We start from the raw sequence: 13,894 nt of genomic DNA, 5'->3' as shown, positions 1-13,894 counted from the left end.
TAGGTACACATCCAAAATGCATTACTGAGTTGAAAGAAGTTAATTCTGGTGCATGGTTTTGAAACCGCAGTCAGAAAAAAAATTACATCAATATCAACATTTTTATCAGCTCCGGACCTGTCGTTTTGGTCAAAAAATGAAAATTCTAAAAGTTACTGTTTTTCTGCTTTAAACTCTAGGTACACATCCAAAATGCATTACTGAGTTGAAAGAAGTGAATTCTGGTGCATGGTTTTGAAATCGCAGTCAGAAAAAAACAACAATCATATCAACATTTTAATCAGCTCCGGTCCTGTCGTTTTGGTCAAAAAATGAAAATTCTAAAAGTTCCTGTTTTTCTGCTTTAAACTCTAGGTACACATCCAAAATGCATTACTGAGTTTAAAGAAGTGAATTCTGGTGCATGGCTTTGAAATCGCAGTCAGAAAAAAAATAACATCCATATCAACATTTTTATCAGCTCCGGTCCTGTCGTTTTGGTCAAAAAATGAAAATTCTAAAAGTTCCTGTTTTTCTGCTTTAAACTCTAGGTACACATCCAAAATACATTACTGAGTTGAAAGAAGTTGATTCTGGTGCATGGTTTTGAAATCGCAGTCAGAAAAAAAATAACATCCATATCAACATTTTTATCAGGTCCGGTCCTGTCGTTTTGGTCAAAAAATGAAAATTCTAAAAGTTCCTGTTTTTCTTCTTTAAACTCTAGGTACACATCCAAAATGCATTACTGAGTTGAAAGAAGTGAATTCTGGTGCATGGTTTTGAAATCGCAGTCAGAAAAAAAATAACATCCATATCAACATTTTTATCAGCTCCGGACCTGTCGTTTTGGTCAAAAAATGAAAATTCTAAAAGTTACTGTTTTTCTGCTTTAAACTCTAGGTACACATCCAAAATGCATTACTGAGTTGAAAGAAGTGAATTCTGGTGCATGGTTTTGAAATCGCAGTCAGAAAAAAACAACAATCATATCAACATTTTAATCAGCTCCGGTCCTGTCGTTTTGGTCAAAAAATGAAAATTCTAAAAGTTCCTGTTTTTCTGCTTTAAACTCTAGGTACACATCCAAAATGCATTACTGAGTTTAAAGAAGTGAATTCTGGTGCATGGCTTTGAAATCGCAGTCAGAAAAAAAATAACATCCATATCAACATTTTTATCAGGTCCGGTCCTGTCGTTTTGGTCAAAAAATGAAAATTCTAAAAGTTCCTGTTTTTCTTCTTTAAACTCTAGGTACACATCCAAAATGCATTACTGAGTTGAAAGAAGTGAATTCTGGTGCATGGTTTTGAAATCGCAGTCAGAAAAAAAATAACATCCATATCAACATTTTTATCAGCTCCGGTCCTGTCGTTTTGGTCAAAAAATGAAAATTCTAAAAGTTCCTGTTTTTCTGCTTTAAACTCTAGGTACACATCCAAAATGCATTACTGAGTTGAAAGAAGTGAATTCTGGTGCATGGTTTTGAAATCGCAGTCAGAAAAAAAAATAACATCCAAATCAACATTTTTATCAGCTCCGGTCCTGTCATTTTGGTCAAAAAATGAAAATTCTAAAAGTTCCTGTTTTTCTTCTTTAAACTCTAGGTACACATCCAAAATGCATTACTGAGTTTAAAGAAGTGAATTCTGGTGCATGGTTTTGAAATCGCAGTCAGAAAAAAAATAACATCCATATCAACATTTTTATCAGCTCCGGTCCTGTCGTTTTGGTCAACAAATGAAAATTCTAAAAGTTCCTGTTTTTCTGCTTTAAACTCTAGGTACACATCCAAAATGCATTACTGAGTTGAAAGAAGTTAATTCTGGTGCATGGTTTTGAAACCGCAGTCAGAAAAAAAATTACATCAATATCAACATTTTTATCAGCTCCGGACCTGTCGTTTTGGTCAAAAAATGAAAATTCTAAAAGTTACTGTTTTTCTGCTTTAAACTCTAGGTACACATCCAAAATGCATTACTGAGTTGAAAGAAGTGAATTCTGGTGCATGGTTTTGAAATCGCAGTCAGAAAAAAACAACAATCATATCAACATTTTAATCAGCTCCGGTCCTGTCGTTTTGGTCAAAAAATGAAAATTCTAAAAGTTCCTGTTTTTCTGCTTTAAACTCTAGGTACACATCCAAAATGCATTACTGAGTTTAAAGAAGTGAATTCTGGTGCATGGCTTTGAAATCGCAGTCAGAAAAAAAATAACATACATATCAACATTTTTATCAGCTCCGGTCCTGTCGTTTTGGTCAAAAAATGAAAATTCTAAAAGTTCCTGTTTTTCTGCTTTAAACTCTAGGTACACATCCAAAATACATTACTGAGTTGAAAGAAGTTGATTCTGGTGCATGGTTTTGAAATCGCAGTCAGAAAAAAAATAACATCCATATCAACATTTTTATCAGCTCCGGTCCTGTCGTTTTGGTCAAAAAATGAAAATTCTAAAAGTTCCTGTTTTTCTGCTTTAAACTCTAGGTACACATCCAAAATGCATTACTGAGTTAAAAGAAGTGAATTCTGGTGCATGGTTTTGAAATCGCAGTCAGAAAAAAATAACATCCATATCAACATTTTTATCAGCTCCGGTCCTGTCGTTTTGGTCAAAAAATGAAAATTCTAAAAGTTCCTGTTTTTCTGCTTTAAACTCTAGGTACACATCCAAAATACATTACTGAGTTGAAAGAAGTTGATTCTGGTGCATGGTTTTGAAATCGCAGTCAGAAAAAAAATAACATCCATATCAACATTTTTATCAGCTCCGGTCCTGTCGTTTTGGTCAAAAAATGAAAATTCTAAAAGTTCCTGTTTTTCTGCTTTAAACTCTAGGTACACATCCAAAATGCATTACTGAGTTAAAAGAAGTGAATTCTGGTGCATGGTTTTGAAATCGCAGTCAGAAAAAAATAACATCCATATCAACATTTTTATCAGCTCCGGTCCTGTCGTTTTGGTCAAAAAATGAAAATTCTAAAAGTTCCTGTTTTTCTGCTTTAAACTCTAGGTACACATCCAAAATGCATTACTGAGTTGAAAGAAGTGAATTCTGGTGCATGGTTTTGAAATCGCAGTCAGAAAAAAAATAACATCCATATCAACATTTTTATCAGCTCCGGTCCTGTCGTTTTGGTCAAAAAATGAAAATTCTAAAAGTTCCTGTTTTTCTGCTTTAAACTCTAGGTACACATCCAAAATGCATTACTGAGTTTAAAGAAGTTAATTCTGGTGCATGGTTTTGAAATCGCAGTCAGAAAAAAAATAACATCCATATCAACATTTTTATCAGCTCCTGTCCTGTCGTTTTGGTCAAAAAATGAAAATTCTAAAAGTTCCTGTTTTTCTGCTTTAAACTCTAGGTACACATCCAAAATGCATTACTGAGTTGAAAGAAGTTGATTCTGGTGCATGGTTTTGAAATCGCAGTCAGAAAAAAAATAACATCCATATCAACATTTTTATCAGCTCCGGTCCTGCCGTTTTGGTCAAAAAATGAAAATTCTAAAAGTTCCTGTTTTTCTGCTTTAAACTCTAGGTACACATCCAAAATGCATTACTGAGTTTAAAGAAGTGAATTCTGGTGCATGGTTTTGAAATCGCAGTCAGAAAAAAAATAACATCCATATCAACATTTTTATCAGCTCCGGTCCTGTTGTTTTGGTCAAAAAATGAAAATTCTAAAAGTTCCTGTTTTTCTGCTTTAAACTCTAGGTACACATCCAAAATGCATTACTGAGTTTAAAGAAGTGAATTCTGGTGCATGGTTTTGAAATCGCAGTCAGAAAAAAAATAACATCCATATCAACATTTTTATCAGCTCCGGTCCTGTCATTTTGGTCAAAAAATGAAAATTCTAAAAGTTCCTGTTTTTCTGCTTTAAACTCTAGGTACACATCCAAAATGCATTACTGAGTTGAAAGAAGTGAATTCTGGTGCATGGTTTTGAAATCGCAGTCAGAAAAAAAATAACATCCATATCAACATTTTTATCAGCTCCGGTCCTGTTGTTTTGGTCAACAAATTAAAATTCTAAAAGTTCCTGTTTTTCTGCTTTAAACTCTAGGTACACATCCAAAATGCATTACTGAGTTGAAAGAAGTGAATTCTGGTGCATGGTTTTGAAATCGCAGTCAGAAAAAAAATAACATCCATATCAACATTTTTATCAGCTCCGGTCCTGTCGTTTTGGTCAAAAAATGAAAATTCTAAAAGTTCCTGTTTTTCTGCTTTAAACTCTAGGTACACATCCAAAATGCATTACTGAGTTGAAAGAAGTTGATTCTGGTGCATGGTTTTGAAATCGCAGTCAGAAAAAAAATAACATCCATATCAACATTTTTATCAGCTCCGGTCCTGTCGTTTTGGTCAAAAAATGAAAATTCTAAAAGTTCCTGTTTTTCTGCTTTAAACTCTAGGTACACATCCAAAATGCATTACTGAGTTGAAAGAAGTTGATTCTGGTGCATGGTTTTGAAATCGCAGTCAGAAAAAAAATATAATCCATATCAACATTTTTATCAGCTCCGGTCCTGCCGTTTTGGTCAAAAAATGAAAATTCTAAAAGTTCCTGTTTTTCTGCTTTAAACTCTAGGTACACATCCAAAATGCATTACTGAGTTTAAAGAAGTGAATTCTGGTGCATGGTTTTGAAATCGCAGTCAGAAAAAAAATAACATCCATATCAACATTTTTATCAGCTCCGGTCCTGTCATTTTGGTCAAAAAATTAAAATTCTAAAAGTTCCTGTTTTTCTGCTTTAAACTCTAGGTACACATCCAAAATGCATTACTGAGTTGAAAGAAGTGAATTCTGGTGCATGGTTTTGAAATCGCAGTCAGAAAAAAAATAACATCCATATCAACATTTTTATCAGCTCCGGTCCTGTCGTTTTGGTCAAAAAATGAAAATTCTAAAAGTTCCTGTTTTTCTGCTTTAAACTCTAGGTACACATCCAAAATGCATTACTGAGTTGAAAGAAGTTGATTCTGGTGCATGGTTTTGAAATCGCAGTCAGAAAAAAAATAACATCCATATCAACATTTTTATCAGCTCCGGTCCTGTCGTTTTGGTCAAAAAATGAAAATTCTAAAAGTTCCTGTTTTTCTGCTTTAAACTCTAGGTACACATCCAAAATGCATTACTGAGTTGAAAGAAGTGAATTCTGGTGCATGGTTTTGAAATTGCAGTCAGAAAAAAAAATAACATCCATATCAACATTTTTATCAGCTCCGGTCCTGTCATTTTGGTCAAAAAATGAAAATTCTAAAAGTTCCTGTTTTTCTTCTTTAAACTCTAGGTACACATCCAAAATGCATTACTGAGTTTAAAGAAGTGAATTCTGGTGCATGGTTTTGAAATCGCAGTCAGAAAAAAAATAACATCCATATCAACATTTTTATCAGCTCCGGTCCTGTCCTTTTGGTCAACAAATGAAAATTCTAAAAGTTCCTGTTTTTCTGCTTTAAACTCTAGGTACACATCCAAAATGCATTACTGAGTTGAAAGAAGTTAATTCTGGTGCATGGTTTTGAAACCGCAGTCAGAAAAAAAATTACATCAATATCAACATTTTTATCAGCTCCGGACCTGTCGTTTTGGTCAAAAAATGAAAATTCTAAAAGTTACTGTTTTTCTGCTTTAAACTCTAGGTACACATCCAAAATGCATTACTGAGTTGAAAGAAGTGAATTCTGGTGCATGGTTTTGAAATCGCAGTCAGAAAAAAACAACAATCATATCAACATTTTAATCAGCTCCGGTCCTGTCGTTTTGGTCAAAAAATGAAAATTCTAAAAGTTCCTGTTTTTCTTCTTTAAACTCTAGGTACACATCCAAAATGCATTACTGAGTTTAAAGAAGTGAATTCTGGTGCATGGTTTTAAAATCGCAGTCAGAAAAAAAATAACATCCATATCAACATTTTTATCAGCTCCGGTCCTGTCGTTTTGGTCAAAAAATGAAAATTCTAAAAGTTCCTGTTTTTCTGCTTTAAACTCTAGGTACACATCCAAAATACATTACTGAGTTGAAAGAAGTTGATTCTGGTGCATGGTTTTGAAATCGCAGTCAGAAAAAAAATAACATCCATATCAACATTTTTATCAGGTCCGGTCCTGTCGTTTTGGTCAAAAAATGAAAATTCTAAAAGTTCCTGTTTTTCTGCTTTAAACTCTAGGTACACATCCAAAATGCATTACTGAGTTAAAAGAAGTGAATTCTGGTGCATGGTTTTGAAATCGCAGTCAGAAAAAAAATAACATCCATATCAACATTTTTATCAGCTCCGGTCCTGTCGTTTTGGTCAAAAAATGAAAATTCTAAAAGTTCCTGTTTTTCTGCTTTAAACTCTAGGTACACATCCAAAATGCATTACTGAGTTTAAAGAAGTTGATTCTGGTGCAAGGTTTTGAAACCGCAGTCAGAAAAAAAATTACATCAATATCAACATTTTTATCAGCTCCGGACCTGTCGTTTTGGTCAAAAAATGAAAATTCTAAAAGTTCCTGTTTTTCTGCTTTAAACTCTAGGTACACATCCAAAATGCATTACTGAGTTGAAAGAAGTGAATTCTGGTGCATGGTTTTGATATCGCAGTCAGAAAAAAAATAACAATCATATCAACATTTTAATCAGTTCCGGTCCTGTCGTTTTGGTCAAAAAATGAAAATTCTAAAAGTTCCTGTTTTTCTGCTTTAAACTCTAGGTACACATCCAAAATGCATTACTGAGTTTAAAGAAGTGAATTCTGGTGCATGGTTTTGAAATCGCAGTCAGAAAAAAAATAACATCCATATCAACATTTTTATCAGCTCCGGTCCTGTCGTTTTGGTCAAAAAATTAAAATTCTAAAAGTTCCTGTTTTTCTGCTTTAAACTCTAGGTACACATCCAAAATACATTACTGAGTTGAAAGAAGTTGATTCTGGTGCATGGTTTTGAAATCGCAGTCAGAAAAAAAATAACATCCATATCAACATTTTTATCAGGTCCGGTCCTGTCGTTTTGGTCAAAAAATGAAAATTCTAAAAGTTCCTGTTTTTCTGCTTTAAACTCTAGGTACACATCCAAAATGCATTACTGAGTTAAAAGAAGTGAATTCTGGTGCATGGTTTTGAAATCGCAGTCAGAAAAAAATAACATCCATATCAACATTTTTATCAGCTCCGGTCCTGTCGTTTTGGTCAAAAAATGAAAATTCTAAAAGTTCCTGTTTTTCTGCTTTAAACTCTAGGTACACATCCAAAATGCATTACTGAGTTGAAAGAAGTGAATTCTGGTGCATGGTTTTGAAATCGCAGTCAGAAAAAAAATAACATCCATATCAACATTTTTATCAGCTCCGGTCCTGTCGTTTTGGTCAAAAAATGAAAATTCTAAAAGTTCCTGTTTTTCTGCTTTAAACTCTAGGTACACATCCAAAATGCATTACTGAGTTTAAAGAAGTTAATTCTGGTGCATGGTTTTGAAATCGCAGTCAGAAAAAAAATAACATCCATATCAACATTTTTATCAGCTCCTGTCCTGTCGTTTTGGTCAAAAAATGAAAATTCTAAAAGTTCCTGTTTTTCTGCTTTAAACTCTAGGTACACATCCAAAATGCATTACTGAGTTGAAAGAAGTTGATTCTGGTGCATGGTTTTGAAATCGCAGTCAGAAAAAAAATAACATCCATATCAACATTTTTATCAGCTCCGGTCCTGCCGTTTTGGTCAAAAAATGAAAATTCTAAAAGTTCCTGTTTTTCTGCTTTAAACTCTAGGTACACATCCAAAATGCATTACTGAGTTTAAAGAAGTGAATTCTGGTGCATGGTTTTGAAATCGCAGTCAGAAAAAAAATAACATCCATATCAACATTTTTATCAGCTCCGGTCCTGTTGTTTTGGTCAAAAAATGAAAATTCTAAAAGTTCCTGTTTTTCTGCTTTAAACTCTAGGTACACATCCAAAATGCATTACTGAGTTGAAAGAAGTTGATTCTGGTGCATGGTTTTGAAATCGCAGTCAGAAAAAAAATAACATCCATATCAACATTTTTATCAGCTCCGGTCCTGTCATTTTGGTCAAAAAATGAAAATTCTAAAAGTTCCTGTTTTTCTGCTTTAAACTCTAGGTACACATCCAAAATGCATTACTGAGTTGAAAGAAGTGAATTCTGGTGCATGGTTTTGAAATCGCAGTCAGAAAAAAAATAACATCCATATCAACATTTTTATCAGCTCCGGTCCTGTTGTTTTGGTCAACAAATTAAAATTCTAAAAGTTCCTGTTTTTCTGCTTTAAACTCTAGGTACACATCCAAAATGCATTACTGAGTTGAAAGAAGTGAATTCTGGTGCATGGTTTTGAAATCGCAGTCAGAAAAAAAATAACATCCATATCAACATTTTTATCAGCTCCGGTCCTGTCGTTTTGGTCAAAAAATGAAAATTCTAAAAGTTCCTGTTTTTCTGCTTTAAACTCTAGGTACACATCCAAAATGCATTACTGAGTTGAAAGAAGTTGATTCTGGTGCATGGTTTTGAAATCGCAGTCAGAAAAAAAATAACATCCATATCAACATTTTTATCAGCTCCGGTCCTGTCGTTTTGGTCAAAAAATGAAAATTCTAAAAGTTCCTGTTTTTCTGCTTTAAACTCTAGGTACACATCCAAAATGCATTACTGAGTTGAAAGAAGTTGATTCTGGTGCATGGTTTTGAAATCGCAGTCAGAAAAAAAATATAATCCATATCAACATTTGTATCAGCATCGGTCCTGCCGTTTTGGTCAAAAAATGAAAATTCTAAAAGTTCCTGTTTTTCTGCTTTAAACTCTAGGTACACATCCAAAATGCATTACTGAGTTTAAAGAAGTGAATTCTGGTGCATGGTTTTGAAATCGCAGTCAGAAAAAAAATAACATCCATATCAACATTTTTATCAGCTCCGGTCCTGTCATTTTGGTCAAAAAATTAAAATTCTAAAAGTTCCTGTTTTTCTGCTTTAAACTCTAGGTACACATCCAAAATGCATTACTGAGTTGAAAGAAGTGAATTCTGGTGCATGGTTTTGAAATCGCAGTCAGAAAAAAAATAACATCCATATCAACATTTTTATCAGCTCCGGTCCTGTCGTTTTGGTCAAAAAATGAAAATTCTAAAAGTTCCTGTTTTTCTGCTTTAAACTCTAGGTACACATCCAAAATGCATTACTGAGTTGAAAGAAGTTGATTCTGGTGCATGGTTTTGAAATCGCAGTCAGAAAAAAAATAACATCCATATCAACATTTTTATCAGCTCCGGTCCTGTCGTTTTGGTCAAAAAATGAAAATTCTAAAAGTTCCTGTTTTTCTGCTTTAAACTCTAGGTACACATCCAAAATGCATTACTGAGTTGAAAGAAGTTAATTCTGGTGCATGGTTTTGAAACCGCAGTCAGAAAAAAAATTACATCAATATCAACATTTTTATCAGCTCCGGACCTGTCGTTTTGGTCAAAAAATGAAAATTCTAAAAGTTACTGTTTTTCTGCTTTAAACTCTAGGTACACATCCAAAATGCATTACTGAGTTGAAAGAAGTGAATTCTGGTGCATGGTTTTGAAATCGCAGTCAGAAAAAAACAACAATCATATCAACATTTTAATCAGCTCCGGTCCTGTCGTTTTGGTCAAAAAATGAAAATTTTAAAAGTTCCTGTTTTTCTGCTTTAAACTCTAGGTACACATCCAAAATGCATTACTGAGTTTAAAGAAGTGAATTCTGGTGCATGGTTTTAAAATCGCAGTCAGAAAAAAAATAACATCCATATCAACATTTTTATCAGCTCCGGTCCTGTCGTTTTGGTCAAAAAATGAAAATTCTAAAAGTTCCTGTTTTTCTGCTTTAAACTCTAGGTACACATCCAAAATACATTACTGAGTTGAAAGAAGTTGATTCTGGTGCATGGTTTTGAAATCGCAGTCAGAAAAAAAATAACATCCATATCAACATTTTTATCAGGTCCGGTCCTGTCGTTTTGGTCAAAAAATGAAAATTCTAAAAGTTCCTGTTTTTCTGCTTTAAACTCTAGGTACACATCCAAAATGCATTACTGAGTTAAAAGAAGTGAATTCTGGTGCATGGTTTTGAAATCGCAGTCAGAAAAAAAATAACATCCATATCAACATTTTTATCAGCTCCGGTCCTGTCGTTTTGGTCAAAAAATGAAAATTCTAAAAGTTCCTGTTTTTCTGCTTTAAACTCTAGGTACACATCCAAAATGCATTACTGAGTTAAAAGAAGTGAATTCTGGTGCATGGTTTTGAAATCGCAGTCAGAAAAAAAATAACATCCATATCAACATTTTTATCAGCTCCGGTCCTGTCGTTTTGGTCAAAAAATGAAAATTCTAAAAGTTCCTGTTTTTCTGCTTTAAACTCTAGGTACACATCCAAAATGCATTACTGAGTTTAAAGAAGTTGATTCTGGTGCAAGGTTTTGAAACCGCAGTCAGAAAAAAAATTACATCAATATCAACATTTTTATCAGCTCCGGACCTGTCGTTTTGGTCAAAAAATTAAAATTCTAAAAGTTCCTGTTTTTCTGCTTTAAACTCTAGGTACACATCCAAAATGCATTACTGAGTTTAAAGAAGTGAATTCTGGTGCATGGTTTTGAAATCGCAGTCAGAAAAAAAATAACATCCATATCAACATTTTTATCAGCTCCGGTCCTGTCCTTTTGGTCAACAAATGAAAATTCTAAAAGTTCCTGTTTTTCTGCTTTAAACTCTAGGTACACATCCAAAATGCATTACTGAGTTGAAAGAAGTTAATTCTGGTGCATGGTTTTGAAACCGCAGTCAGAAAAAAAATTACATCAATATCAACATTTTTATCAGCTCCGGACCTGTCGTTTTGGTCAAAAAATGAAAATTCTAAAAGTTACTGTTTTTCTGCTTTAAACTCTAGGTACACATCCAAAATGCATTACTGAGTTGAAAGAAGTGAATTCTGGTGCATGGTTTTGAAATCGCAGTCAGAAAAAAACAACAATCATATCAACATTTTAATCAGCTCCGGTCCTGTCGTTTTGGTCAAAAAATGAAAATTCTAAAAGTTCCTGTTTTTCTGCTTTAAACTCTAGGTACACATCCAAAATGCATTACTGAGTTTAAAGAAGTGAATTCTGGTGCATGGTTTTAAAATCGCAGTCAGAAAAAAAATAACATCCATATCAACATTTTTATCAGCTCCGGTCCTGTCGTTTTGGTCAAAAAATGAAAATTCTAAAAGTTCCTGTTTTTCTGCTTTAAACTCTAGGTACACATCCAAAATACATTACTGAGTTGAAAGAAGTTGATTCTGGTGCATGGTTTTGAAATCGCAGTCAGAAAAAAAATAACATCCATATCAACATTTTTATCAGGTCCGGTCCTGTCGTTTTGGTCAAAAAATGAAAATTCTAAAAGTTACTGTTTTTCTGCTTTAAACTCTAGGTACACATCCAAAATGCATTACTGAGTTGAAAGAAGTGAATTCTGGTGCATGGTTTTGAAATCGCAGTCAGAAAAAAACAACAATCATATCAACATTTTAATCAGCTCCGGTCCTGTCGTTTTGGTCAAAAAATGAAAATTCTAAAAGTTCCTGTTTTTCTGCTTTAAACTCTAGGTACACATCCAAAATGCATTACTGAGTTTAAAGAAGTGAATTCTGGTGCATGGTTTTAAAATCGCAGTCAGAAAAAAAATAACATCCATATCAACATTTTTATCAGCTCCGGTCCTGTCGTTTTGGTCAAAAAATGAAAATTCTAAAAGTTCCTGTTTTTCTGCTTTAAACTCTAGGTACACATCCAAAATACATTACTGAGTTGAAAGAAGTTGATTCTGGTGCATGGTTTTGAAATCGCAGTCAGAAAAAAAATAACATCCATATCAACATTTTTATCAGGTCCGGTCCTGTCGTTTTGGTCAAAAAATGAAAATTCTAAAAGTTCCTGTTTTTCTGCTTTAAACTCTAGGTACACATCCAAAATGCATTACTGAGTTAAAAGAAGTGAATTCTGGTGCATGGTTTTGAAATCGCAGTCAGAAAAAAAATAACATCCATATCAACATTTTTATCAGGTCCGGTCCTGTCGTTTTGGTCAAAAAATGAAAATTCTAAAAGTTCCTGTTTTTCTGCTTTAAACTCTAGGTACACATCCAAAATGCATTACTGAGTTAAAAGAAGTGAATTCTGGTGCATGGTTTTGAAATCGCAGTCAGAAAAAAAATAACATCCATATCAACATTTTTATCAGCTCCGGTCCTGTCGTTTTGGTCAAAAAATGAAAATTCTAAAAGTTCCTGTTTTTCTGCTTTAAACTCTAGGTACACATCCAAAATGCATTACTGAGTTTAAAGAAGTTGATTCTGGTGCAAGGTTTTGAAACCGCAGTCAGAAAAAAAATTACAACAATATCAACATTTTTATCAGCTCCGGACCTGTCGTTTTGGTCAAAAAATGAAAATTCTAAAAGTTCCTGTTTTTCTGCTTTAAACTCTAGGTACACATCCAAAATGCATTACTGAGTTGAAAGAAGTGAATTCTGGTGCATGGTTTTGATATCGCAGTCAGAAAAAAAATAACAATCATATCAACATTTTAATCAGTTCCGGTCCTGTCGTTTTGGTCAAAAAATGAAAATTCTAAAAGTTCCTGTTTTTCTGCTTTAAACTCTAGGTACACATCCAAAATGCATTACTGAGTTTAAAGAAGTGAATTCTGGTGCATGGTTTTGAAATCGCAGTCAGAAAAAAAATAACATCCATATCAACATTTTTATCAGCTCCGGTCCTGTCGTTTTGGTCAAAAAATTAAAATTCTAAAAGTTCCTGTTTTTCTGCTTTAAACTCTAGGTACACATCCAAAATGCATTACTGAGTTGAAAGAAGTGAATTCTGGTGCATGGTTTTGAAACTGCAGTCAGAAAAAAAATAACATCCATATCAACATTTTTATCAGCTCCGGTCCTGTCGTTTTGGTCAAAAAATGAAAATTCTAAAAGTTCCTGTTTTTCTGCTTTAAACTCTAGGTACACATCCAAAATGCATTACTGAGTTGAAAGAAGTGAATTCTGGTGCATGGTTTTGAAATCGCAGTCAGAAAAAAAATAACATCCATATCAACATTTTTATCAGCTCCGGTCCTGTCGTTTTGGTCAAAAAATGAAAATTCTAAAAGTTCCTGTTTTTCTGCTTTAAACTCTAGGTACACATCCAAAATGCATTACTGAGTTGAAAGAAGTGAATTCTGGTGCATGGTTTTGAAATCGCAGTCAGAAAAAAAATAACATCCATATCAACATTTTTATCAGCTCCGGTCCTGTCGTTTTGGTCAAAAAATTAAAATTCTAAAAGTTCCTGTTTTTCTGCTTTAAACTCTAGGTACACATCCAAAATGCATTACTGAGTTTAAAGAAGTGAATTCTGGTGCATGGTTTTGAAATCGCAGTCAGAAAAAAAATAACATCCATATCAACATTTTTATCAGGTCCGGTCCTGTCGTTTTGGTCAAAAAATGAAAATTCTAAAAGTTCCTGTTTTTCTGCTTTAAACTCTAGGTACACATCCAAAATGCATTACTGAGTTAAAAGAAGTGAATTCTGGTGCATGGTTTTGAAATCGCAGTCAGAAAAAAAATAACATCCATATCAACATTTTTATCAGCTCCGGTCCTGTCGTTTTGGTCAAAAAATGAAAATTCTAAAAGTTCCTGTTTTTCTGCTTTAAACTCTAGGTACACATCCAAAATGCATTACTGAGTTTAAAGAAGTTGATTCTGGTGCAAGGTTTTGAAACCGCAGTCAGAAAAAAAATTACAACAATATCAACATTTTTATCAGCTCCGGACCTGTCGTTTTGGTCAAAAAATGAAAATTCTAAAAGTTCCTGTTTTTCTGCTTTAAAC

Source organism: Crinia signifera, chromosome 11 (assembly GCF_055691185.1).
Source record: "Crinia signifera chromosome 11, ASM5569118v1, whole genome shotgun sequence".
Classification (NCBI taxonomy): Eukaryota; Metazoa; Chordata; class Amphibia; order Anura; family Myobatrachidae; genus Crinia; species Crinia signifera.
This window is presented reverse-complemented; position numbering follows the sequence as displayed.